The sequence below is a fragment of the Pongo abelii genome, chromosome 8 (genome assembly GCF_028885655.2).
Source record: "Pongo abelii isolate AG06213 chromosome 8, NHGRI_mPonAbe1-v2.0_pri, whole genome shotgun sequence".
Classification (NCBI taxonomy): Eukaryota; Metazoa; Chordata; class Mammalia; order Primates; family Hominidae; genus Pongo; species Pongo abelii.
In genome coordinates this window covers 72,428,752-72,455,767 of record NC_071993.2, presented here as the reverse complement: position 1 = coordinate 72,455,767, position 27,016 = coordinate 72,428,752, and the positions used below count along the sequence as shown (strand labels likewise).

At 53.3% G+C, this 27,016-nt stretch overlaps 1 protein-coding gene across 1 annotated transcript in view; it reads left to right on the top strand.

The window, feature by feature from the left end:
• CDH23 (cadherin related 23) overlaps window positions 1-27,016 on the top strand; it is a 459,756-nt gene that overhangs the window by 167,184 nt on the left and 265,556 nt on the right. The window lies entirely within an intron of this gene.

The following is a 27,016-nucleotide window of genomic DNA, read 5'->3' as shown; positions in this document are numbered from 1 at the left end:
CAAACACTCATAAATATTCAGCTTTATGAGTGATTGCAAAGTGAATGCATTTGTGTAACTGCACCCGGATCGAGGAGTAGAGCCTCGCCAGCATCTAGAGATCCCACTTTGCCTCTCCCTGTCCCTCTCCCTTCCCTTAAAGGTAGCCACTGTCCTGGCTTCTAACCCCGTGGCTTGCTTTTGCCCATTGTCATTTTATTATATCCATTCCAGTGGGTTTCTGTTATCATGTAAGCTCCTGGGAGCAGGCAGCCTCTTGGGGGCCACTCCCCACACTGGTTAGGAGCACGGTATTAGGAGTACCACAGAAGAGTTTGAATCCTGCTGTCACCACTTACATCTGTGTGTCACTGGGAAGCTTACTGTCTCTGATCAAATGCGTGTGGTGCTGACACAAGGTCACCACTGTGCAGGTGATATAGGACAGTCCGCCTATACATTGCACGCACCAGGGGGAGCTAACCCCTGTGACATTACCTTGAGACACTCTCTCCCTCGTCCAGGGTCATCTTTCAGGTGGATATGGAGCTGCCTAGGTGCTGGGATAAGAGGCTGGATGGGTGGAGGGGAATCACAGGGAGGTGAATGGGATGGGGGAAAGTTGGATTGAGAGGAAGGAGAAGGGAAAAAAGGAGAGGGGTCTTTTCCCCTCATACTGTCTCCTTCCATCCTCAGTGTAGTCCTTCCAGTTGGTAAGAAAGGTGTAATTGTCTCCATGTTAGAGCTGGGGAAAAAACACCCAGAGAGGTTCAGTGACTTGTCCAAGGTCACACAGCTTTTCTCACATCTTACTGCTCTTGTCTGCCCTGCAAAGCCAGCCCAAATGCATCTAACCCCCAGAGTAGCCACTCAGGGTTTGGGGTTTACTGCCCGGCTGCTGCCTTTAGAGGAGCTGGTCCTGAGATGAGAAGGTGGAAGCAGGGAGGGTGTTTGGTTAGGGGAGGGATTCATCCAAGATGACCTTTATTGCGTTCCAGCACCTTCAGCCTCCCACAAAGCTGCTGTTCATATCAGCAACCTAATCTCAGTCCTGCATGGGAAAACACAAAAATCTTTAAGGGCTTCTTAGCGGCTTGAACTGATTGTTTTTTTCCTTTCCTGGTCAAGGCTGGGGCAGGGCCAGGGCAATGGGAGAAGAAGAATAAATTCTTCTAAAGCATTGTCTTTCTCCTCACCTCCCCCAAACCACCAGATCCCTCAAACTCGGGGACTACCAAACCTTAGAAAAAAATATTCCGCCCAACACAGCCCAAAAGATGGAGATGGAGGGAAATGCAATAGCAGCTATTGGGGCGGAAAGCTCTAAATCGTGTGGAAGTAATGCCTAAAGTGTGCTGGCGATTACAGACATTTCCACGGAGCCACACTCGGGAGGCATGGGTCGGAGCCAGCAGCCGGGGGGAGATAAATAAATAAGTGAGCAAGCCTCGGAGATCCCGTTTAACCGTTGCCGTGCAGAAGGGAGGGATGGGGCAGGTCACTGGTGAGGGGCAGGAGGAGGGTAGAGAGGCTCATTCATGTATTCTCCATCCATCCATCTATTCATTCAAATGTATTGAGTCCCTGGGATGTGCCAGGGATGTTGCAAAAACCTTTCTGTGGTGCTCTGAGGCTGACGACCAGAAGCCTGGAAGGCTGGCGGGGTCTCATCCCGGCCCCCTCTCCAGCCTCCCCTTAGACATTCCTTCCCCTGCTCTTCTGTATTCCTGCACCTCCACCTTCTTTGTGGTCCCCCAAGGGCACTAGGCCACAGGGCCTTTGCACGGCCTTTCTACTTCCCTGGAACACATCACCCTCCCCGTTTTTCATGAACTCCCAATTTCCCCTGGGATCTTCCATTCCTGCTTCATCCCTCCTCCCAATGCAGAAAGATTCTTCTGTCCTTGGGCTTTCAGAGCAGCAGAGCTTCTATAGCTTTGACCTTGAGGTGTAATTACTCACATATATGCAGGACTATTTGATCACTGTTAGCTTCTCACAGGTGACTGTGAGCTCTGGGAAAGCAGGGGCAGGGACATGTGGCTTTCCACCATGGACGGACCCTCAGGGCCTGGCACACGGTGGGGACTCGGTGGATTTGTTGCATGATGTCGTCCCTGCCCTCAGGGAGCTTCCTACCCCTCATCTGTAGCCCATATCCTTTAAGAGAGACATTCCATGAACCAGCCCTTGGTGTGCTCTCTTCCAAGACCCATGCTGAAGGTAGCTCAGAAGTATGGTCCGAACTCCCTGCCAGGCCGTGGGAGAAGGGCTGAGTCTGGCCTCATCAGAGTCAAAGGCAGCTAGTGGCAAAAGGAGGATGCCTCGCTCAGGGCTACCGGAGGAAATTGCGTCATCTAATGGGGCTGGAGTGTGGTAAGCAGAGTAATGCCCCCTTGCCCACCAAAGATGGCCGCGTCAGAATTCCTGGAACCTGTGACTGTGTGACCCCACATGGAAAAGGGGATTTTGCGGTTAAGGACCTCTCTGTGAGGCCCCTGTAATCACCAGGGTCCTTATAAGAAGGAGGGAGGAGGGTCAGAGGAGAAAACATGACAGCGGATGCAGAGGTGAGTGGGGGGATCCGAGGTTGTTATGTTGCTGGCTTTGAGGATAGAGGAAGAGGATAGGATCCAAAGAATGTGGGTGTCCTCTAGAAATTGAAAAAGGGAAGGAAACAGATTTCCCTCAGAGCCTCCAGAAGGAATGCAGCCCTGCAACACCTGGATCTTATTTCAGTTTATTCTTTACCTACTTTTTGAGACAGAGTCTTACTCTGTCACCCAGGCTCTAGTACAGTCTCAGCTCACCGCAACCTCTGCCTCTCGGGTTCAAGTGATTCTGCTGCCTCAGCTTCCCAAGTAGCTGGGATTACAGGCGTGCACCACCATGCCCAGCTAATTTTTGTATTTTTAGTAGAGACTGGGTTTCACCATTTGGCCAGGCTGGCCTTGAACTACTGACTTCAAGTGATCTGCCCACCTCGGCCTCCCAAAGTTCTGGGATTACAGGCGTGAGCCACTGAGCCCGGCCGACACCTGGATTTTAGCCCCCTGAGGCCTGTGTTGGACTTCTGACCTTTAGAACCATAAAGTGATAAATCTGTGTGTTTTAAGCCACTGAGTGTATAGTAGCTTGTTACAGCAGCCACAGGAAACTGATGCAATGTGCTTTGGAGGCAGAGCAGTGGTACATGCATTCTAAAGCGCACCCTTGCAGCACCCCCAGGCTCTGCCTGCCTTGCTTCTCTGTGGCCCTTCAGGCAGGAGGATGGAAGCAGGTTGTTTGCACAACAGTGGGAGGCTGGTGGTTGTTGGGAACAATCCACGAGGGCCAGCCGTGGGCAGAGCATCCAGGACTAGGGAGGGCAGCTGGCTGGGAAGAGGCCCCATGGAAGCCAAGAGGGTGGAGTGGTAGAGTCCAGGAGCCCAGAGCTGCCAGCTGCAGGCAGGAACCCATGCTGTAGGTGTGGAGAGAGGGAGAGCTGGCAGGTACAGGGTGCTGGGGGTGCTACATCCAACAAGTGGCCACCACACTGCTGGGACACCACAGAGGAGGGTTCAGCAGGGGCCTGAGCATCCGTGACCCTCCTGGGAAATCTGACTTCTTGGCAGCAGCCCAGAAACCAGAGAAAGAGGAGTCCCTGCTTGGCTTGCTACAGCAGAGTGGCAGAGGCATGCTGGAGTGTTGCTTCCATGTGCCAACCCCACCCTCATTCATTCATTCATCTACTCACTCAACAAACATTGCCTGAGGGCCTGCTGGGTGCCAAGCCCATGCTTGGTGCTGGGGACACAAGAGGAATGAGTCCCTGGCCTCCAGCAGATCCTGGCTGAAAGCCTTCACCCACAGCAACAGGATGCAAGATCCGGTGCTTGAGGACCCAGACAGCCACCAGCAAAAGCTCGGCCCTCTGCATCGCTGAGGGGTGGAGCAGGGGGTTCACCCATCCCAGCTTTGATGCTGGAAGAAAGCTGGGTCCTGCCTTGGTTCGCAAGTCACTGGTCCTCTTGTGGCATGTATCAAGCACATCTTCCTCCAGGCGATAGAATTGGGTCAAATGAGCTTCAGATGAGCCTAGCAAAGTGGCTGTCCCTGTCCTGTCCCACCCCTACACTTACCCCCACTGCAGCATCCAGCGCTCACCTACTACTCTCCACGTGGGCCCAGGAGGCAGGAAGAGGGACTGCCTGGGTCCAAGGTGAGCAGAGGGACCTCCCCTGTTTCTGAGTTCTGTCTGCTTCTCTATTTCTGAGGTGGGCGGAGGCCCCAAAAGATGGAAAAGGGCTGCCTGAAGTTAGGGGCAGGAAGGAGGAAGGGGCAGGGCACAGGCCCGGCATGGGCTCAGACAGACTGTTCCCTGCACTGACCTCCTTCTCCAGTTTCTGCTTATGCCACTCATCTGACACCTGGGACCTCTTAGTCTCAAGCTCCAGGATTCACAAATGATAAAAAATAGGGTCTGTATCTTATCATTTGCTTGAACCTCTAAAGCCCAGGGGTACTGGACGGAGGGGAAATGCTGAACAGCAATAATAATAACGATCATGGAGACCGCATGCGTCACTTGGGTGCTTTTTATAACCAATCTGTGGCCGAGGCATTGGGATTCTCCCCCTTTTAAAAATGAGGAAGCTGGGGCTCAGAGAGGTTAAGTCTTGCCCACGTCACAGAGCAGAGATGGGATGTGGACTCTGTCAGTCACTCCCAGCGCCCCTTACCATGCTGCACCTCTATTGACCAAGGACTGGGCTGCAGAGGCGTTTATGTCTCGAGGGTCGGGTGCATGTGGCCGGGGCTCTCAGAGAACCCAGCAGATGACAGACCATTGTGAGAGTGGTGCTGTGCTCGTAGGGCAGGACGCCTGGACTGTGGCACCTTGCAGCCTTCCTGAGGTCTCCCGCCACCCCTCTCTCTCCAGCCCCACCCCAGTGCCCTAGGTCAGCATAGGACAGAGTGGGGTGGGGACGCCAGACACCTCTCTCAGTCTTAGAGAGCCAGGCTGGGCAGCTTGTTCCTGGAGAGACAGCCTCCCGCCCCTGCACAGGGCACGCACGCGTGCACACACCTCAGCTGCCACAGCCGCCCTGCCTCCTTCTGTCCCGGGTGTCTCCCTCACGGGTCAGTGCCCCGAAGTGCTAAATCATGAGCAAATCGGCCACAGCCAGCAGGAGGCCAGCAGCACACAGGGAGGGGATGCTGCCATCAAGGCCATTAGCACTGAGCTGGCCAGGTCGACGCAGCACAGCTGATTGGAAGAGAGCAGCCCAGCCTCCTCCTCTGGGCCCTGTGTGTAGCCCTTCAAGATGTGATGTGAGACGGGACACTGTGGGATGTGTGTGCTGTCTGATCATTCACTGGGCGTGCACAGTTCATGGCCTGGATGCTTGGTTTTGTCTCCCCGTGAGAACAATGTCCACATGGGGACAGCTTCTCCTGTGCCTGGGGTGGTTTAGAGGTGTTCCATCTTGAAGATAGCAGAGAAGCAAGACCAGGGCACCAGCAGTTAGCCAGGCCTGGGTATGAATTCTGACCCTGGGCAAGTGATTTCGCCTGTCTGAGCCTCAGTTTTTCTCATGTGAAATGGGGACGATCACAAACTTTATAGGGCTTCTGCAATGCACATGAAGCACTTAGGAACAGGACTTGCCTGCCGCAGGGGACCCTTGCATGTCACTTCCAGCATAGAAGAGGAGAGATCAGCTTGCGTCCACCTGGACCCTTTTGGCTGGAGCAGACCTCACCTCCCTGGTCCCCATGGCTGGACTGGGATGTTTCCATATGCTTGGGGTCCTCTCATCTCATCTCTCTGGGCCTCAGTTTACCCATCTGTGCAGTGGGGTTAGTAACCTTGACTCTGGCTAGCTTCCCGGCTGGTCAGTGTTACAAGAACCACATGAGCCAAAGAGTGTGTAATGACATGTAAACCAAGAGTCTAGCTCCCCAGGCCGTGGCCTGGCTGAATAATGCCATAGTGCCATGGCACTAGGAAGGGTCTCGTAGCATTCCTGTGCCCAGGAAGAGAAGACAGGGCTACTGTGACAAGAAAGACCATGCTGGGGTAGGTGGGGTATGTCATTCCACCACCAGGCCTCTTGGGACTTGGGTCTCGGTGTTCTCTCCCTAAAGAAGGTCATGAGTCAATCAAATTCTAACAGTTAATGTAGAGGCAGGGCATATGTTGGTAAACTGAGGCCCAGGACCTCAGTGCCCCCTTGGCCTGGCCAGTGCCTTGGGACAGGTCCCTTCCCATAACTTCCCAACCCAGAGGGCTGAGCAGTGACTGTCAGGCAGGCAGGCCCGTCCCTTCTGCACGGCTGGCCTTGCAGCCGGCCTGCGGCAGACACGGCTTTTTTGTTTTTGGTTAAAAAGCCTCATCGGAGCGTTATGATATTGGAATGTGAAGGGTAATTGAGCTGAAAGCTATTCTCTTCCTGTGACCAGCGCAATAGGAGTGATTGAGGTGCCCGGGCCTCCGCAGCAGCCTGGGAATCCTGATGAAAGGTCTGTGGAGAGATGGGGGTCTATTGGCAAGGAGTAGAGCCAGGCCCCCAGAACCCTGTTCCCCACCCGGGGGGCCCAAGCCTGCCCTGCAACATGCTCCCCTGGGACTCTGAGCTGCCAGGCTGGGCCTCCACCCACCTGGGGCAGATAGCCAAAGCCCCCACATGCTGGGGATGGGGGAGGGTCTCTGATGATAGGTCTTTGAGCAGGGGGACGGGGCACTGCACTAAAACCAGCAGAACAGGCTGTTTCCTGTGTCCCCAAGTCCCCTGCTCACTGCTTTGTCTTTGGTTAGCACACGTCTGTTTCCCCTGTTCTATGGGAGGGTCTCTCTCTCTCTACTTTGAGTCTCTCTTCCCCCATGTTCTACTCCACCTCTGCCACTATTTGGACAACCCCAGTGTTTTCTCAGCCGTATTTTAATACACATGTAAGTCAGCTGAGCATTTGTTAAAATGTGGATCCTGATTCAGTAGCTCTGGGTGGGGCCTGAGACTCTTTCCACTGAGCTCCCAGGCGATGCCAGTGCCGCTGGTCCTCCTACCTCACTTTGAAGACAAAGGTTCTAGGAGGCAGCCAGGTCCATGGGCCAAGCAAGAGTGACCCAGATGTTCAACACAGGACTCAGCTGGGAGGGACCCACCCAGGGTGACAACAGCCAGTTCTGGAGCAGGGCCGCCCTCTGAGGTCGTGCATGTAGTACCCTGTGCAGGGAGGAGAGCGCTGGTGAGATGCAGCCCAGCACTGCTCACTGCTCAGGAAGCTGCATATCCTGGAGCGGGGTGGCCTTGTCTGGAGGAAGGAGCATGCTTTTCTCGACACAGAGGGGCCATTTGCTCATGGAGCTGTGCACTCATAGGGTAGGGTCCACTCTGAAGGGTATGTTTTTCTAAGTTGTCACAAAAGCACCAGATGGCATGCTTCTGCATATCCCTATTCCTCCCTCCATCACACACCCTTCCAATCTCAGAACATCTAGTGGAATATGGAAATCAAGGAGAAGGGAAACTAGAGTGTATCACACTCATACTTCAAGACTGTCTCTCCCTTACTCACCCCCAGCTCCACCTGGCTGGGTGGCTCCGGGCCACCTGAGCCCTAAAAGCCCAAGAAACAGGCCCTTTCCTGCCTCCCACCTCCTCCTTACCCACGGAACTCAGTTGGAAGGGTTGAGCTAGGACAGGCCTCTCTCACCCAGCCTGGGGTGGGAACAGGTCTGCTGCAAGGAAGAGGTCCTTAAGGAAAGAGACTCTGACCCACCCCAGCCTGCAGCTTACCCCTATTTGAGGTCCACTTGTAACTCCCTCTGGGGCTGGATGGAGACTCAGGCATTTGCACACATACACACATACAGACACACACACACACACACACACACACACACACACACACCCCAGACTCAGTCTCTGCCTGGCCGGTTATTAATTGCCATGCGGGCTGAGCTGAATGGGTCCCATTAGTATGTGCTTCAGCAGCTCCTAGGAGCCCGGGCTGGTGCTGGGATGCCACAGCTTATCTCTGTCAGCCAGGCTTTCCTTACACAGGACTCCACTGGCATATAACAAGCCCTCCTTGGGGACTCTGGACCCGTCGGCCAGGCTAGGTGAGGAGAGAGAGACCCACCTCTCCTGGCTCTGTCTGGCCAGCTCAGGCCTTCCTCTCACCCTGCCAGTGCCCACAGTGGGGCCTCTCGGCAGCCGGAGTCACAGTCCCAGGACAGGTGAATAGGCCTCTGCAGACTGCCAAGCCGTTCTCCACCCCCCGCCTGGCCTGAAGCACCCCCTTTCCACTCTGTGTTGCTCTGCCAAGGACCGTGGGGATTGTGCTGTCATTATTGTTGCCTGGCTGACATGGCATCGGGGGGCAGGTGTGTGAGGCTGGATCTCTCGAGGTCTTGCAGGTGAGCAGAGCTATCACATCTTTCTCCCTCTTTCCCAAGCACCTACCATTCCGACAGCCTCTCATCTCACGTGTCCCCAACCAGGGTTGGCATTCACAGCCTTCGTGACCATCAGAAGAGGGAGGAGTCGGAACACTCATCTCCCCAACCTTCTGTCCGACCAATGCACGGCATCATGTGCAGTTAATCCTTACCAAACATGTCCCATGGGCCAGAAACTGTGCTCAGCACTTTCTAGGCATTGTTTCATTCTTCGACCACCTTGGAGGAAGGCTCATTGACTCTTCCCATCATGTAGATAAAAAAGCAGAGACCCAGAATGTGACTGCCACGGGTTACACAGCTAGCCAGCAGACCTCAGAATATGCATGATACATAGAGAGCCTGTTTGAACACCTTGCTTTGGCATGAGGCTCTTGGCTCTGTAGCAAGTTCAGGCATCTCTACATCATAAGAAAATTCTTCCTATGTCAAGCTGGCATAGGCTTCCCTGCCATTTGCACCACATGGGCAGGTTTGCTGGCTGTGATAGGGTCTATGACAGTGCACCCCTGAGAGGCTGCCACAGGGTTGAACCCAGCCCTTGGGCCCAGCAGCAGCAGCGTGTGGACCTCTGACTAGCTTGTAACTGGCTTACCAGGGTTTATAAAGAGCAAAGAGGCCTCAGAGCTGTCCTTCGTTTGCCAAGACTCCCCCAGCTGTGGACCCTTGGGCTGCATTCTAGCTTTTTGCCAGTGCAAACAATCGGTGTTCCCTCATTCCCTGCATAAGGTCATAAGCCCAGCATCACCTCTTCATGTTTCTGAACCTCCATTGACACCCACATGTCTCCAAAAATGTTGTATTTTCCAATTCTAAGATGCCCATTTGCCCCTTATTTTAAAATATATGTAGTTGAAATGTGTGTGAGTTAGTCGCCCACAGCCTTTGCCTGCACAAGTAGTAGCTGCACTCACCCCACTAGAGTGACTGCTCTGTGCTCAATAGCCTTGGGAAAGCGGGCATGGCTTACCCTTCTCAGCCCTAGGGTAGGGATGGGGAGCCAGGCTGGGTAGGGAGGGGGAGCTGAGGTAGCGGCTGAGGACCAGAGAGCCTCCATGGGCCATCACTGCCCTTGTCTTCCTAGCCATAGACAACACCCATATTTGGCACTTCCTTTGCAGGCAGGAAGTGGTGACATTTTTGACTCCTACACATAGATTGGTTCTGTGTCACCATGGTGCCTCAGGGTCAGCTTTGGACCAAGATCTTCTTTATACCCTTGGTCTCTGAATGTGTGATTCAGAGCCAAAGAGGGGAACAACAGTGTCAGTGTTTCCATTCTGCTCACAAATTTGATTTTCTAAGGAGTTGAAGAGTTTGGGGCTGGACCAAATGTTTCTCAGTCTTGGTTTAAAAGACCCTTAGTCCCCAGGGAAACTACCAGCCAGCTCCTCCCAAAAATGGGGAGTCTCTCAGAGAGACCCCAGAGCAAAAGGTAGGAGAAGCTGTTTGGGAGCCAGGAAGGAGGGGCTGAGACTCCTCCAGGGGCCTAAGATGGGGAAGTGAGTCAGCTTGAGGCATCAGGACCTTTGAGGGAGCCCAGTCAGCCTTCTCCTTCCCCCACAACAGCCATTCCCAGAAGCCCTTGGGCAAGGAGCCTCTAATTGATGAACTTGTTCCTCTGTGGCTGTCACACTTCTTCAGTTCATTACAGCCCCATCTGCCTCTCACAGAGACTGCTCTCCGCCAGCCTCCTGGCTGCATCTGAGGGAGAGAGCGCCTGCAACCGAGCAGCTGGGCTTGAGGCCCCGATTACCTTGGAGAGTCCAATCAGGGTAATGGCAGGCCCTTCTTTAGAAGCACTGAGCGTCAGGGGTGGAGGGGAGCTGGTGGAACTTGGAGAGGTGAGTTAACCCTTAGCCTTCCAGATCCAGAGGCTGGGGCCACAGCCAGGCACACCCCATGGCAGAAGCCCTCACAGAGGGGCCCTCTCTGAGGTCCACTTGTAACTCCCTCTGGGGCTGGATGGAGACTCAGGCAACCTGGCCTTTTGAGTCCCCAGCCCTGAGCTTTCCTTATACTAAGGCCTTCTGATGAGTAGGATTAATTTTGATGTTGGCAAGTTTTTGTTTTGTTTTGTTTTTGTTTCTGTTTTTGTTTTTTTTGAGACGGAGTATCACTCTGTCATCCAGGCTGGAGTGCAGTGGCATGCTCTCAGCTCACTGCAACCGCCGCCTCCTAGGTTCAAGCGATTCTCCTGCATCAGCCTCCCGAGTAGGTGGGATTACAGGCATCCACCACCATGCCTGGCTAATTTTTTGTATTTTTTAATAGAGACAGGGTTTCACCATGTTGGCCAAGCTGGTCTGGAACTCCTGACCTCAAGTGATCCACTCGCCTTGCCCTCTCAAAGTGCTGGGATTACAGGCGTGAGCCACTGTGCCCGGCCGAGTATTTTTAATTGTCTGTGTGTGCCCAGCGCTGTATCTGGCACTGTGGGTGTGACACTCTCCCTGTGTTCTGGCCTCTCCTGGGTGGGACTACGTCTTTGTAGACCATGGAATGCTGGCACTGCCTGCCCCGAAGGCGGCTTGGAGAAGCGGCGTGGTGAGCCGTGGAATCACAAGACCCCTCTGATTCTCATCCTGTTTCTGCCATCAGTCAGGTGACTTTGAGTGTCACTTATTATCTGGACCTTGGCTTCCTTGTCTGCATAATGAGGACACGAATACCTCCCTGCCACCTCACAGGGTTAGGCCATGCCATGCTATATTTAGCCTTTGATTTTATGGGTAACAAATTCAACAAATACTCATTGGCTTCTCGGATATGGAAGACACACAAATGAAACACCGCCCTGCCCCGCAGAAGCCTGTGGTCTAATGAGGGAGACAAGTAGAAACCCACACAATTGTGACCCTAGGCTGGCTGGACATGACACACACACACACACACCAGCTGGGGCTGCAGAGGCCAGAAGGCACTTAGTTGGGGCAGCCTGTTAAAAGCGTAGGTGATTAGAGCTGTGTGACACAGGACCCAGCACATCCCAGTCAGTGGTTTGGATTTTCTCCTCTTTGGCACTGCAGAGGTTGGAGGGCTTTGGGGTCAGGGAAGGATGCAGTTGTAGCTGTGCTTTTGGGAGGGGTCTCTGGTGGCTGCAGAGATGGTAGATGGGGTGGCAGAGCAAGACGTGCAAATAAATATTCTCTCCCCCAGCCCGCTCGCATCACCAGCTGTCTAAATCTATAACTCTGTTCTAGGAAAGACATCTCGTCCCACTTCCCATTTCCCGGCGTTATTTTTTTCCTGAGGTTTCAGAACGCAGCACCTTTGAAGCTCCCACTGTCCCCTCCTCATTCCCGGCCAGGGTCTGAATTTTAACCATCCTATTTTCTTTACCAATTTTATGATAAACAGCCAAGTGTTTTCCCACACATTTCCTAAGTGTGTCAGGCTGTCCCTCGGGGCACTGCTGCATCCCTTTGCTCCGACATGCCCAATCTTGTCCCCACCCTGGATGCATGATTGTCCCCAGATCCCACTGGTTCCTTCCAAGTGGCCAGCATATTTCCAGCCCACCCCCGATCCATAAACTTTGGAGGCGAGTGTCCATCATCTTGGGCTGAATCTGGGTCAGGCTGGCTCATAAACTAGCCCACGGAACAGGCCCCTCAACTCCACCACAGAGCACCTGTCCTGATTTTTCACAGTTTTCTTGCCACTCTCATGTCTGGGGGTGTTGGCTGCTCTTAGCAACCACCACAGCGCTATTGCTGCAGAGAAAAACTTCCCATCGCTGCGGAATCCCCGCAGCCCCATCCTTGCTGCTGCCCTCACTCAAGCCAGTCTTTTGTTACTGATACAGAAGTGAAATAATTTTACTTAAAACTGTCTGACCCCTACACTTTCTTGAAATACCTTTCATTCCTAAAGTTCAGAAGAATCCTGCCAGCTTAACATGCAGACCCATCTGCACTTCCAGCCAAGTTCTGCCACCACCCTCCACGTCAGAACCAACAGTTAAACTCATGTGACAGTCAGAGCCGCTTCCCTGAAATGTTCGACCCCGTGACATTTTAAGGTTCCTTCCTCTGCCCTGACTTCTGCTGTCCAGTGGCTCTGTTCTGAGAATGGCGGTTGCTGCCAGTGCTGGAAGATATGACAGGTTTGGACGTTGGCACAGCCCCAAAGTATTGCTCCTAACCAAGAAGCAAGGCTTGTGGGGATCTGTGGGATTCATTCTTGCTCTAAACTCCAGGGTCCTGGAGGCCCCACCTGGCTTGGACAGGCTGAGGGAAGAGGTCCTTCCAGCTGAGGAAGCCGGTCATACCTGGCTTGATGCCTGAAGAGCCCCTGTCTTCCCCTCCCCGTGTGGGCTGCCAGGAGAGGGCCCCTGGGGGCTGGGCTCACTTTGCCTGTGCCCTCTGCAGCTCTTCAGGGAAGCATGGCTGACTGCCTGCTCCATGCCCAGTCTTTTCCATCCAGACTGCTCATTGCACTTTTTATGGCTTGGAGCTGGTGGTTTATGGAGCAGGAGAAAGACAGCAGTAGGACTGAAGGAAGGGCAGACTGGTTGGGGGCGGGTGGATGGTGCTTGTAACCTCTGGGTAAGCCCAAAGACACTGTGTAAATAACAGCCTGTGTCTTGCTCCGGGCCCACTTTGCATTCCTGATCAGGTCTCCATGTTCTACCAGGAGGAGGGTGAGCTCTGATTTCCTCGCACAGGGCGCGGCCCCTCCTGCCTTCCCCAGCCTGTTCCGGTGGTGAGGAGTCTTCGGAACCATGAGCACCAAGAGTCAGCACCTCCTGCATGAGCCTGACTTCCAGGCCTAGTGGGCTTTGTGGCACCATAGAAGGCTTCGCTCTGCATCCTGGAAAATGCCAAGGAAAATGCCTCATGGTGAGGCCACTCAGGGGGTCTGAAGAAGTGGGAAGAAAGCTTCATCCATAGACAGACACCCTCGCGTGGGCTTTCACCATGTGGAGCTCTGTGGGATAGGACTTGAACTGTGTTCTGCCTGGTAGCCAGTTCTGAGTTCCCCAGGCCAGCGGCAACTGTCCCGGGCTGGCTAGCTGGAGGAGATGGACCCTGATGTGAGCCCCAGGGCAGGGACTTGGTTTATCTGCCAGGGCACAGCTGGAGCCCACCCTGTCCCATGTGCCCTGAGGACATGAGGGTTTGAGCCAGGCAAGTGGCATTACATTTCCACTGTGCTCCAGCCCAGATGTGCTGCATAGGCAGCTCTCTCCATGCAGTGTTGAGTTGGGACACAGGGAAAGTGCCCGTTACCAAAACAGACAATATCAGGCCAAGACAGACAGTCAGGGAAACAGCCGAGGAAAGGACACACGCTCTCGGCAGAAGTCCTCGATCTCCAGGCCTCGGGGTTGGTTGCCCGAGATCTGCATGGGCTGGGGGTCAGAAGGCAAGCAGAAGGTGCACGTGCCTTGCTGTGGCACAGCCCCTGCCCTCAGGAAGCCTGCGCTCGCATCATGGGAAAGGGAACCGAACACAGAAGTGAGCATGGTGTCATGGGGACAAGGAGGCACGGGGAGGGTTACTCCATGGAGAGCAGGCTGTAGGTGCTGACAGGGCTCCATGGAAGGAGGGCTGAAGGCACCCCTGAACATGGGTGTGGCTTGATGGAGGCCAAGGCAATGAAGGGGACACATTTAGGGAGTGGACAGAGGAGCAGAAGGAGGAATGAGTTTGGTCTGACTGGGGCTAGTGAGGAGGAGGCTGGTTCAATGGAGCCAGAGAAGGCCCTGGGCAAGAGGGAGGGGTGGGCTGCGAACAGTGGAAGGAATAGGCTGTGAGGGCTTTGGAAGGCAGGTTTGCTTTTGATGTAATGAAAACAGTGAGTCACTGAAGGTTTTAGAGTGACAGCATGACACAAATGAGAGTAGGCTGGGAGGAGGACGATCGTGAAAACAGGAAATGAGTGGACAAGGCTGCTGGGATTTGGGTTGTAGCTTGAATTTGGAATGGGGCTGGAGACTCACTTTTAGATGGGGCAGGGTTGAAGACAGTGGACAGTGGAAATCCATTGCTGATATTCAACCCATAGTCCCCTGTCCCATCCAGACCCAAACGGGTCAGTAGGGTAAGCTGGATGTGTGATGTGATGGGGAAAGGTCTTCAGGAGAGGGTCACAATGAAGGGAAGGGGCCAGGAGCCCAAGTGGAGGAGGTGGTGGAAGGGACCCATCAGGGTGCAGTGGAGTCTCTGAGGGCCTGGAGACCATGGAATACAAAGGTGCAAGTACCTCAGCTGTGCTCCTCTTGCCATGGGAGACCTCTGCTGTCCTGTGAGCCTTGAGGACAGTCTGGCCTATAAAACTGGAATGAGAGGCAGAACCATTTGGATATTTGATTGCGAGGCTGCTCTGAAAGGCTCCATGTTGTCTTTGCCACCATGCACTGGACAGGACTGCCACAGGAGCTGGCGCTGACCCTCCAACTGCTCCCCCCAGCTCCATCTCCATTTTCCCAACCTTCATGGGCCCATGGCTGAGGGCCTGGGGGTGAGAGCAAGAGGCAAGTGCCCACCCTTTGGGGCTGGCAACCCCTACTCCCCAAGCAGAAGAGCAGCTTGGTTCCCTAATTGAATAATATGTGGAAATAATGGAATTTCTCCTAGAATCATCGGTTATGTTTCAGAGCCAAATCATAACGAGAAAGTCATTAGTGGTAATAAACACAGCGGAGAGCCCGGGACATGATCCGTCAGGGATCTGACACGGTGGGGAGGGGGAGTCATCCCATTTGCATTTTCGTTTGCTAGCAGAATGTCACTCGCACCCCTGCCCGCCTCAAAAAAGTCAAGACACTAGAAAACACATTCATATAAGACATTTTTCTTGGTATCTTTGATGCTGAGGACAGTGCGGCTGGGAGTAGCTTGGCCTCTGCCAAGTGGCCTTAAAAACTGGGTGTTTTTAAGGGAATATAAAGAGCCTTTCTCATTTTGATGTCCAAGGAGCCCAGTGATGAAGGAACAGTGTGTGGACCTCAGGCTTTTGGTTTCTCCTCCTGCCTGTCCCATCAGTCCATCCCAAAAAAACCCCAGCCGAAGGCGTCTCAGCCGTTTATCTGGCTTCATTCTAGGCCCCAAATCGACAGTGACAGTGGCCCTTGAAGGAGCCCTGAGTTTGGGCCCACGCTGTGTTAACTGAGTCAAACATCACTTCGTTTCCCTCTCCTGACTGTTTTTGCGATGATGGTGTTATTATCATCTTATTTCACAAACAAAGAGACTGAGGCCAAGAACTGAAGCCGGCTCCTCCCGTTCACTTGGCTGGTTATAGAGCAGAGCTGGGATTCAAGCCTATGGCTCTCCCACTCCCTCAGTAGGGAGCCCTGCACAGAGTAAAGCTGTCGGTTTCCCTCTAAGCCTCAGCAGCCAGCACTGTCCACATCACTGAGTCCATTTTACAGATGGGAATCACTGAGATCCAAAGTCAGGCCAATATATACAGCAAGGCCAGGAAAAAGATACGCAGGTCTGCACTGCTCCTGGCCCTACCCGCCCCCACCAGGTCTCCATGGTCATGTTGCTCAGGAAGAACAACTACGAAAGTGATCAATGAGTTCATTTCCGATACACTAGGGGTTGATGAAAGCTGAGAACTTCTCACAGCCTCCAGCATGTGTTAATAACTCGCCACCAGGTCCACCAATGAGGGAAAATATGTCAGCCTGGTGCCTGGCAGTTTCTTGGCTTATTGCATGGCCACCATCAACCTCCCAGATTCCAGAGGATCAACTATCAGAATTGGAAGGGCCCTTCCAGCCTGTCTGGCCTCACTTGACGTTTGGGAAAACTGAGGCCCAGACGAGTGGAATGACTTGTTCTAGGGCCCATGATTGCTGGAGCCATTGGCCTGCCCCAGCCAAAACCCATTTCTCTTCCTGCTTTCCCTGTCATGTCCAACATATTTTTTTTTCTGTTTCTCAGATTAATCTGATTTTAGCAAAACAGTACAAGGCAAGTGCATCAAGACTGTCTGATCCTGAGGCAAATATACTCCAGCAAATGACAGGCAGCTAGAACAACTGCCTTCTCCATGGATACAGCATGCAACAAACTCACAGGAGTTTGCAATCATTCATAACTGTTTACATTTTCTTTTCTGTAAATGAGCGCATCTGGGTTCTGAAAGTATACCAGGTGCTTTTGCCTGCCCTACTGTACTAAATCCTCACCTGTGGCCAGTGTGGGAGTTCTTACCACTCAGTATAGATGAGGAAACCAAGGCTGGAGGCAGTGTTTGCCAAGTTCTCATGGTTGGTAAAGGGACAGAATAAGAAATCAGGAGACATGTGTAGGGACCAGAGAACAAAAGCCTGAAGCCCTGAAACTGCTCTCCTCACTTGATTTTGACCCTGGGAACATGGCTCAGCCTGTATCCAGGGAACTTGGGAGTTTCCGGTGCCTTGGTCCCTCCAGTCCAGACATGAGTCCTCCTCACACTGTGGCCCTGCCTAGGGAACTACCACTCCCTAGTTCTCTCCCCACTGGTGGGACCGGTGTGTGACAGTGTCCTCCAGAGGGCAGACACCTGGACCCATCCACCCTGTAGCCCCTTTGCCCTTCCCCTGGGAACCCCAGCTAGGAACCCCAGAGTGAGCACCTTGGCTTATGGTGCAGCCCCAGCCTAGGACTCTCATGCCTGTCCAGACCAGTCTCAGCCCTCCTGGACCCAGCCCACTTATAGCCTGGCACTCCAGGGCTCCATGCTGGCTCCTTCCAGCAGGAGACCAAGTCTTCAAAATAAAAATCGGAGGTGTTAGCTTAGTGTGCAGGGCCAGGGGAGGACCACTTGCTTTTCTCTCTCTCTGGTCTTTCTTTCTCTGCTTGTGGCTTTGTTTTTTAGACACATGTCAAGCCTGATGAACTAAATGATGCAAAACTAGAGATATAACAGCTCCTTTTATCTCCCGTTTCAAAACCCAATTTGTTCCTGCTGTCTCCTGAGGGCTGCATTGCAAACCCAGCCTCTCTCCTCCTTGGAGAACTATGCATATTCAAGTCCTCTCCCTCTCCTGCCTTCCCACTCCACTCTCCTTCTTTGCTCCCTTCTCTCTCTTTCCTCTCTCCCTTCTCTCCATACCTGTTTCTCTTAGACTCTCTTCCTTCTTTCTTTCCCATCTTCTCCCATTTACCCCTTTCTCTGACTCTCTTGACCTCTCTCTGTCTCCCTGTTTCTTCTCTTTCTCCCTCTCCTTCTTGCTCCCCACCCATCTTCCCCTTTCCCTCTCCTTGAAGACAGGCTGCATGTGTTTGCCTTTGTCTTGTTAAACGGTGGAAGAGCAAGGGCGCTCACTGGTACAGCGCCTGGCAGGGAGCAAGTTGGCTTCAGAACACTTTCTTTGCTGCCTGGACCCTGGTGGGGAGCCAGGGACCTCCCTTTCAACAGGACCCCACTAGAGTGCTGGTAGGGGCAGTCCTGGGTGGACTATGACTTTCTGCACACTAAGGATGTGGGGCATAGGCCATCTCAGATGTTAAGCCATCAGGCAGTATGATCTTCCTCCGGGATAGGGGGATGGAGCTGGAGGGGGCCGAGGCTCACGTGCAGACCAGAGTGCACAATCCTCCTGGGTCTGCACTAAGGAACCCACCCTCTCATCAGCCCAGACCCTGGACCAGAAAGCAGCTCATTCTCCTCTGCCTTTCTCCCTCTCACTAGGCAATTTCAGCTTGACTGGGTTATTCAGTGCATGGTGCTAAGGCTCCTGCGGGCAGTGCCTGTATGGGCCGGTTACTAGACTGTGGTCAAGGAATGTCTCACCCACCCCAGCCTTCCCAGACTCACAACTGCTGGCCCTTGGAGACTGATAGAATCATGGGGTCTGTGACGTTGCTGCCTGCACAAACCACACGTGCTGTTGGTGATAACTTAGCTGGTCTCACTACCCCAGGAAGACCCCTTGCTTATTCCACCCATTTCACTTCTTCCCTGCTCTTTTGGACAGAGAAAGGAAAAGAAGGCTCTGAGATGGGGCTAGAGAAGGTCAGCTCAGGAAGGAGTCTCCACCTACTGTCCCTCAGTTGTGCCGACCAGGGACCCAGCTGAGAAATTCCCCAGCAGCCCAGCTCTGTGCAAATCCCAAGTGCCCAGGTGACTTCCTGTCCCTTGGGTCTTGTTCGACTGGAGATGGCAGGCCCTGATGGGAGGGCTTATCCAGCATGACATAGCCGATCAGGCTGGAGCTGAGACCAGGACAAGGTCTTCTGCTTGCTGTCCCTGGGCCAGGTGCACACTTTGGGTGAACGGGTCTCTCTCATGTTCCCCAGTTTCCACCCCAAAGTCCGGTTCTTGGAACCCAGGTTCCTCCTAAGCAGGCCCTACCCAACTCCATCCTTCTGGTGGTCAGGAGGTAAATAAGGAGAGGGCCCCAGATCTCCTGCAAGCCCAGCCTCCCTTTCACACACTGCCAGAGCCCTGCTCCTGAGCACACAATTCTCATGCAGCTGATGGCCCCCCTGGAAATAGACAGTCATCAGGCTCTTATGGATCTTTCAAACCCCCTTCTCTCCCTAATAATCCCTCCTCTGGGGTGGTATTGATTCCCAGCCGCTGGCCGCCTCTTGGTATGCCAAGGCCCAGTTTGGGGTGGATAAATAGCTGTGCTGTCATTTTCACGCAGCAATTACCCGCTCTGATTCCTCTCCTCCTGGCCCCCGCACTAGCCACACGGTCACCTGCCTATTGACAACACACTCAAGCCTCAGCCAGCCCGGCAGGGAACCTATGGACCTGTGAGCTGCAGCAAAGTTAGTAGGAACAGAGACTTTGGAAAGGCAAGTCTGGGGCCCTGGCCCTGGGCTAGAGGGCGGGTCCCAGAGCTGCAGGCTGCTAGGAGGAAACTTCTTCACTCTGGACATTGAGGAGCACTGTGGAGAGTGTGCGTGCTATCATTTGATGGGATTCACCTGTGCATGTGTGGCTAGAGAGCTTCCGGCGGGAGTTTCTGCACCCAGCTGCCTCCTTGGGTTTTCCCACTCCTGGCTGCTCTGGGGGTTTGGAGGCCAGGCTCAGCTCAGTCTTACATCAGAGGTCAGCAAAGATTTTCTCTAAAGGGCCAGAGAGTAAATGTTCAAGGCTTTGCAGGCCGTATGGTCTCTGTTGCAACCACTCACCTTTCTTGTGATACAAAAGCAGCCACAGATAGCATATAAAAGAATGAGGACAACGTGTTCTAATACAAGTTTATAGATGCTGAGATTTGAGTTTTATATAACTTTTACACATCACAAAATATTATTCTTCTTTTGATTTTTTGCTAAGCACTTAAAAATGTAAAAATCATTCTTTGCTGGTGGTTTCAACAAAGACAGGCAGTGGGCCAGATTTGGCCCACAGACCATAGTTTGCTGACCCCTGATTTATATCTACAGAGGACGGTAAGGACTTTTTTCCTCTCCTCATTTTCCAGATAAGGAAACTGAGGCTCTGAGAGGCAGTGGCTTGGTCCCATGCAGGAGGAAGGCGCCTTCTATCTAGGGATCGCTCAGTGTGTGAAGACCTTCTCAGGATCTTCAATGTAGTTGACTTGGAGATGGAAAGGTGGCGTAGCTTAGTAATTAACAGCCAGGTATCTGGGCATCACAGCCTGGGGTTGGATCCCAGCTCTGCTTGCTCCGTGTGACCTTGGGCAAGTTACTTCTTTTCTCCAGAGCCTCCTTTTCCTCATATGGAGAATGAGGGAGAGTGGGATAGAGGACAAAAGAATCCCTAAGGATCATCCAGCTGGGAGAATAGTGATTAATCTGTGACTCTGTGATTTGCAGCCCTCAATCCTCTGTCTTTAGTGTCTTGCTGTGCTTAAGGATTCTTGGTCACAAGGCTGCCACCTCCGATGGCAGGACTCAGGGTCTGGCCTCCCTGCCTGCCCAACAGATGTCAGTTCTCCAGGGCCCCCTCTTCCCACAAGTCTTGGCCCTGAACAGTCTCTCTCTGGGCTTTGCAGGGAGGCTGAGCTCAGCAGGCGTCCACCTAGGCAGGAGGCCGAGGAGATAAGTAAGGCCAGCCAAGACCTGGCTGCTGATACCTGGCGTGAAATTGAAAAGCACCAGACTCCTGCCTCCACAGCCTGGTGCCCTGAGGGAGAGAAGACTGGGAATGGTGAATGAAACTGACCCGCCCAGCCAGCAGGGCCGGGCTCCAGGCTGCCACACTTCAGCTCTCCCCACCCCTCCCCCGGGAGAGGCACAAGCCAAGCGGGTTCTTCGAGGCTCTGAGCAGCAAGCCCCTTTCCAGGGTGGCTGGGTGCAGGGGGCTTCTGTGAGCCTAGGGGCTTTAGTGGGCCCTTGGTTTTGAAGTAGGAGACAATCATCAAAAAGGGGAATTGGATGGGAGTGCCCTTGCCTTGTGGAATTAGGCCTGTCCAGAGGCCAGGGTTGCAGTGCTCTAAGGTCGTTGTAATGCAAGGCTAGCAAGTCCAGAACTTCTCAGAACAGCCCGAATGCACAGACTTATGAGACGCTGTTCCTCCAGGACCCCATTCAGCAGGTGTGGACACCAAGGCCCAGAGAGCTGAGCGCCTGGCCCCACCCAGGAGTACAGGGAGTTGGGTGGGGACCCAAGTATCTGATTTCTGGAGCAGGGCTTTCACTTCTGCAGCCCAGTATGGTCCAGAACTTGTCACCCTCATCCTCAGGCCTGTTGCCCCCAAGGACCTCCATTATCCAGAGAGCATTGGAAGAAACCTTGCTGTAGTAGACCTGAGGATGGGGACAGCTCCCCTCTCTCCTTACCCTCACTGTCAAAGCACCCACAGATCAGATGTCTGATGGCAATGACCTCTCCAGGGTCTGGCCCACGGCATGTTTATTAGGGTCCATATGCAGCCGATGCTGTCCATGCCGGGTGAATACATGCCAAGTGATTTCCTGTTCACCCAGTTCTGCATAGATGATTCTGGTTATAACAGTGCAGGCTAAGAGGGAGGAAGTCAACCATTTTTCTTCCATCAGCAATCTGAATTTTACAAGTCCTCATGCTTCTCCTAGCCACTCTAGCAAGGGAAAAGGTTCTTTCCATTTGACAGATGGGAAACTGAGGCCCAGATGGGCACTGTGATTACCTTCAGGCTCTATAGAGTTCAGGGGCCAGGGTGGAGCTGAACCTCCCAGCACCCTCTTACCAGCCACCCCACCCCATGTGGGGATGTGGAGGGTCCCAGGGCTGCTGGGACCTGTTGCTTCATGGTGATTTGGTTCTCCCAAAGCTGCTAAGTACTGTAGAGCAGAATGAAGAGCAGCAGATGGATCCTTGGGCCTCTTAGAGAGTGCCCCAATTTGTAAAACAAAGCCTGAGAAGGGGAAAAAAGCAAATTGGAAGCGAGAGCAGGCTGTATTTTCCATCCCTTCAACCATCAGCTGCTTTAAAGGGCCAGCCTCGTCCTCATGGGGCAGGATAGGATAAGGAGGCAGGCCTGAGCTTTTAATCAGAGTTACGTTAGATGAAGCTTTTATTATTCACGTGGCTTTATTATAGCTCTTTCCTGAGGTTAGAAGTTAATTTTCCTGGTTTTTACAGAACTCTGGTCTGCTTGGCTGCCACAGATGCAGGAGAGGTGGACGGGAGTAGCGGAAAAAAGGGAGGTGGGGGTAGAAATCAAATCAAATAAACTCTCCTCATCCAGTGGACCAAGAGAGTGGACGGAAAACAACTTTAATAACAGGGGAAGGTTCCAGAGGTGGAAGCAGGCTGGTGAAATCAGGGCTAATCAGCTCTAGCAGAAGGGGTTCCAATCACCCCCAGCCTCACCAGGGGGAGGGCAGAGTGGACGAAGCTGGCGATGGGAGTAGGCTGGGGGCTGGAAGGTGGCAGGCAAGGCAATCAGGGCCCTGCCAGCAGAGCCTGCCCCACGCCCGCTCCCACCCCCTGCCTTGTGTTCCAGCCACAGGAGTGGGAATGCTGGCAGAGGGTTAACCGGTTAGTGACTGGGATGGAAAAGAGGAAGGGCATACCTACACCAGGCCCGGGGCCACAGGCACGTTGCCCTGGGACGTGCTGCACACCCCGAATACCCCTCCCACAATCAGGCATGAAGTAGAAGCCACCAATACCACAGATAAGACCCACGAGGCAAAGAACTTTGGCCACAGCTATCTGGGGGAAGAAGATAGAGCTCCATTTTCTAACTGTCCCCACCTTCAAAGGGAGTCAGATCATTTTCAGTCGACTTCTCAGCCAGTCAGGAGCCCATCAAATGATGTTCCAATTTCTTGACAGTTAGAGAGTCATTTTATGGCTAGATTTAGAGGTTGGAGGTGGTCTGTGGCTGGGGTCTGGTGTCTGTGACTGGTGCAGTGTGCGCCCTGGGGTAACCCTGGGAACAGAATCAGTCCCCGACCCCAAACCCTGGTGACAGTAGCAGGAGGGGAAAGCCACGTCCACCCTGTAAGTTACTGTCGAAGGAGGGATTCGCATCCACTAAACAGCCATTAGGCCAGAAGCACCAGATGCAATCGCTTGAAAGAGACAGCAGTGCTCACCCCACCGTTTCCTGGCGGTTGATCATTTAATCTCTTTAGTTCCTGCTACAAGGGGGAAAGAAGGCTGCAGAGAGGAGAGGTGGTATTGAGACAGGCACCGTGCTCCCAGGCCACGGCAGGGGAGGGGGAGGACGGGGCAGGGGAGGGGGAGGACGGAGCAGCTGTCCCTGCCAGAGAGGTCAGTGGCCTTCAGAGAAACCCATTAGACCGTTCTCATCCACCGTGCGTTTCATTAAAAGTGAGACGGTTTGCACCTTCCCCTTTCTCGGGCTGTCTTCAGGTTGTCGTCATCAATGAGCCTGCCCTGTGTCCCCTGAAGGGGCTGATTTCTGTTTGCTCCATAGGGAGACCCAATGCTTACCCCCAAAGAGTCTTTTGCACTTTCAGTTAGTCTGATAAGCTTTAGATGCCACATACCATCTTCCTATTTGTTATCATTCATTTATTCATTCAAGAAACAGTTCTTCAGGGCCTACTGTGTGCTAAGCACTGCTCCCAGAGCTGGGGACACAGCCAAACAAAACTGATGGAGTCCCTGCTGTTGGCACCTTTCATCTAGTGGGGGAGACAAGAGAACCAACGCATACATCTATGTCTGCTAGTGAGAAGGAACATGAAGAAAAATAAAGCAGGCAAGTGGCTAGAGCAGGCTTTGTGGCCAGGGAGGGCCTCTCTGAGGACATGTGAGCAGAGACCTTCAGGGAGTAAAGCATGCATTATCTTAGGGGAGGTGACTCTCCAGGTAGAGGACAGAGTGATTGCAGAGGCCACCCCCACCCCCCAGGGAGTGACGGGCAATGCCAGGAGGACATCTGGGATGGTATAGACACCCGAGGGAAGTACCAGGGCCAAACAGAAGTAAGACTGAAAGCAGAGGGGTTTGGAGTCTTGTGTAACCTGGCTGTCCAAGTTTGCCCATCCAAGGATTTCTGGTCTTGCAGCCTCATTTCCCCTCTGATCTGATGGCCACAGCATGCTCAGACCCAGGACAGGGAAATCACTGTTTTCCAGCTCGTATCCCCTCTCGGTGTCTTGTCTCAAAGCCCCTCTGCCTCTCCATTGCTGGCCATGGTCTCCTTACAAATGCCCCTTCTCCATGTTTATTTCAGCAACTGTAACTCAGTCCAAGCCATCTTCCTCTCTACCTTTAGAGCTTGTGGAGACACTCATAAAAGAAACAGAGGCATTTGCTCGTGCGGAAAAATGGATTTTGAGTGGCTGCTATATACCAGGCAGAGCGATATGATGGTACTGGAGCTACTGTGGTGAGGAAGGCAGTTGTGGAGTTTTAATGCAATGCAAGCAATATTAAGGTGATGTAATAAATGCTGTGATGGAGGCAGAGCAGAATGTGGGCTCTGGGAGCCCACAGAAGGGGCACCCAACCCAGGTTCAGGGAATTAGGGAGGGCTTTCCAGAGGAGGTGATAAACAAGTTGGGACTGAAACATGCATAGGAGTTGGCCTGCGTGTCCACTGCACCTAGAATACAGAACATGCCTGATATATAGTAGGTGCATGGTCATTATTAGTGGAATGAATGAATGGGGAAGAATGTTCCAGACAGACAGAACAGCATGAGCAAAGATCCACAGGTACCAGATTCAGGCAGTGGAGGAGCTGGGAACTAGGACACAGATGCATCGCCCTTCCTGTCACACCTCCTGACATGGAGATGGGCACTCTGCTTTCACGGATGTCTTCAGACTCTCTAGGTGCCTGTCAGTGTGCCTCCACTTCCCAGCAGGGGCTAGGACACAGTGCTCGGTGAATATTTGTTGAATGAATGAGAGGGAGAAACTTCAGAGCTGGTATTTCCCAGCCATCTCATTAAATAGGCAGATGAGGGGCAGGTCAAGAGACGGGTGGCCAGGGTGTCATTCATTCAACAGTGATTTTTTTCAGTACCTGTTTAATGCAGGGCACCGGGCCGGGCCCTGGGGACACAATGGAGAGCAGACTTGGGCGTGGACCCACCTCAAGGAGCTTACAGTCTAGTGGGGAGTCAGATGGTGACCAGAGAGTCACCTAATGTCGGTGGGATTGGAGACCCAGGGAATAGCCAGGTAACTCTAAGCAAATACAGCCAAGGACCCGATCCAGACTGGGGGTCAGAGAAGCCTCTGGAGGAAACAGGCCTGGGTGAGATGTGAAGGCTGAATAGGCAAGAGTTGGGGATGAAGATGAGGAAAGGATTCTAGCAGACGGATGGCACAGGCAGCGGCTGGAGGCAGCGCAACACCCAGTTCATCTGAGGAAGTGCAAAGCCAGAGAGCTGGAGGGAGGCGAGGAGTCAGTGAAGCCGAGAAGGGCAACCAGGCAGGCCAGGCCACGCAGGCGTGGAAGGGCTTCTGTGGTGTTTATCTGAAGGTCAGCAGGAAGCCACTGTGGAGTTACTGGAGGACTGGAGTAGGGTTGTGGCGACACACCCAGATATGTATTTCAGGGCATTCATAGCGCCACGGGGGAGTCCACATTGCAGGGCCAGAGAGGCTGTGGAGCCCAGTGAGCTGGTCCCCGCAGGGGTGGTGGTGGGTGGGAGGGACAGGAGCAAACTGCTCCTGGAGGCAGAATTGCAAGGAAGAGTCTGGTTTCTGGCTCAGTGGTGGGTGCAGAGGGAATGTATTGACATTCATGGAGCTGGGGACACAGTTTCCAGAGTTTGTTCTTAGGTGTGCTGAATCTATACCGTCTTTGAGGCTCCTGTGGAGGCATCAAGTGGATGGTGGCTTGTTTGGGACCCAGAGAGGCCTCCATGGAGATGGGAGTGTCTCAACTGCTGTGGCCAGGGCGAAGCAGCCACTTGGCGTGCTTGACTCCAGCCAGGGACAGGAGCCGGAAGAGAGGCCCCGTGGGGTAGGGTCAGTCGGAGGCTGGCCGCTGCTCCTCCAGCCTGCCTGGAGCCTGTCAGCTGCATGGTGACGGAATGCATTTCTCTGCACTGGAATAGATTTGGGCTCAGCAGTTGGCTCTAAGTGCTTTTTGCCCTGACGTTCAGAAATGAGCACTGGGGCAGCGGGAGGGCTGGGATGGGGGAGGAATCCCAGGGGACAGGGCCACAGCCTGCGGGGGCCTGCTGCGTGCCTGAGTAAATAAGTGTTTGCCACATCACACACTGTCATGCGGGGTGGAGACAGAGAGGGGAGAGTGTCTTTGTGTATGTGTGTGCGTGGTGGAGGGGGGTGATGGCATATGGACTTGAGCTCCTAATCCAGTGGCCTCAGAGTACAGGAATATCTCGAGGTCCAGGAGGGGTGCACAGAGCCTGACGTTTGCTTCCACCGAGTATGTCTTCTTTTTCTTCGTGTAGATCTTGGTCAGAGGCACCAGCTCTCCTCCAAGTGGAAGGGATTAGGAGACAGGGGAAGCAACGTCAGAGGTGGGCTGGGAAGAGGTAATGTAGAGCCCCAACTTGGGGAACCAGGAGGAAAATGCAGTCACATGTGCATATGCAGCCTCCCTGCAGGTCTCTGGGTGTGTGATGCCAAACCTTGCTAAGGGGGGCACTGTGTACACACAGAGACAGAGGGAAGAAGGAAGTAGTACAGTCCTCAGCATAGTACTTAGTGGTTGTCATTTTATCTTTTAGGGGAACAACTTTGGTATAATAAAGACTTCATTTAAGATCAGTGTTGAGCTGCCTCCTTTATTAGACTGCAAAGCCTGTCCCCATGAAGAAGCCACTGGCTTTGCCATACTTAGGCGAAGGCTTCCAGAGAGTTCTTGAAAAACCAGCTCTGAGCCTGACTAGGCCTCTATCTTGGTTCAAGAGAAAGGACTTCCTGCCTGCAATCACCATAACCGATAGCTCATGAGGCAGAGACAGTAAATAATTGTTCCACAAGTTTCAAGAGCAAGCGTAATTGGTACAGTTAACAGTGTTAGGTGATTAATTGGTTCATTCAGCACCAGTGTGAATGAGGCAGAGCATAAGCAGGGGAGGGGCCAGAGCCCCCAGACACCCAAATGTGGTTATGGCCCACTGCTGATCAGCCAGGATCTGGCCCCTGAAACAGCAGCCAACAGCTAAAAGGCATTCATCTCCAAGAGCTGGGGCTCCTTGGGCCAGAGCAGACGGCAGGTCACTGGGCAGGGCCCACAGAGTTGGTCCCATTAGTGGACATTCAGGGCTGGAAAGA